Raw genomic sequence first — 1196 nt, forward strand, 5'->3', positions numbered from 1 at the left:
AAGCTACCCTCTTCCCATTCCACATCTTTCCTGGTTCAAGCCCTCCATCCTCTCCCACTTGGGTCCTTGCCTTTTATCCTGCCTGGTCTCTTGGCTGCCTGGTCTGTTTTTAAAAGACCACCCCTGTTGCTGTTCTACCTTCCTTCAGGGTGCAGCCTCCTCCAGGAAGCCCTCCCTGACTTCTTTCTCCCATCTCCCCATCCCTGTGCTCCATCCATGTTCCTGGCCACCTTCAGGCTTTCCTAGGTTGGGGGAATAGGCTGTAGGCAGTGGGGTCTTTTCCTTCACCCTGATTTGGAAAGGAGTTGCTTCCCAGAAGCTGGGCCTCACAGTGATCTTCTAGAAACACTTGGATACCAACATGTGGTATCCAAGTGGCTTTTCTAAGGCCTGGTGTTGATCAGCGCTGCCCAGGAAGGAAGTGGGTTGATGGGCTAGGCAATTGTGAAATCGGGAGCCCCAGGAATCTGCTGGGTCAACAAATACCAAAGAGGAAGTGGTGGGGAAAGGAAGTGGATATGGGTTTGGTCAAGTTGGGAGGGCAGAGCTCCCAAACCCCCTGCATCTGGGCCGCCTGACCTTCTCAAGTACCCCATCTCCAACCTTCAGGATGGTATTACTTCAGATTGGTGTTGTCCGAAAGGAATATGATGTGAACCACGCACATAATTTTAGATTTTTTCAGCAGCCAAGCAAGAGACAAGCAAAGAGAAACAAAATGAATCGGGTAAAATAATTGAATGCTATATTTTATTGAACAGAATATATTTCAAGTACTATCATTTCAAAATATGATCAGTACAAAAAGTTATTGAAAGAGTTCACATTCTTGTTTTTTCTTCACACCAAGTCTTTGGAATCTGGTATGTAGCTTTCATTCACAATAGCTCTCATTTCAGATCCACCTCATTTAAAATGCTCAGCAATCTTGTGCAGCCAGTGGCTACCATATTGGACAGCTCAGAGCTATACTTCCTTGATTAATGTTCAGATCATCTACAAAATTTTAATATCTAACTGCTGGAGTTTGTATTTCTAACATGTGAAGATTCTGGTGTGACATTCTAGAATCCTGTGATTCAAATAGTGTGTGACTAACGTTGTAGGATCCCTTAGATCAAGTAGCCTGTGATTCCAACATTCTGAGAGTCTGTGATTTCAACAATTTAGGCTTCAGAGTCTTTGACCTAGCTCAG

Source organism: Bison bison, unplaced genomic scaffold (genome assembly GCF_000754665.1).
Source record: "Bison bison bison isolate TAMUID 2011002044 unplaced genomic scaffold, Bison_UMD1.0 scf7180017864313, whole genome shotgun sequence".
NCBI classification, from domain to species: Eukaryota; Metazoa; Chordata; class Mammalia; order Artiodactyla; family Bovidae; genus Bison; species Bison bison.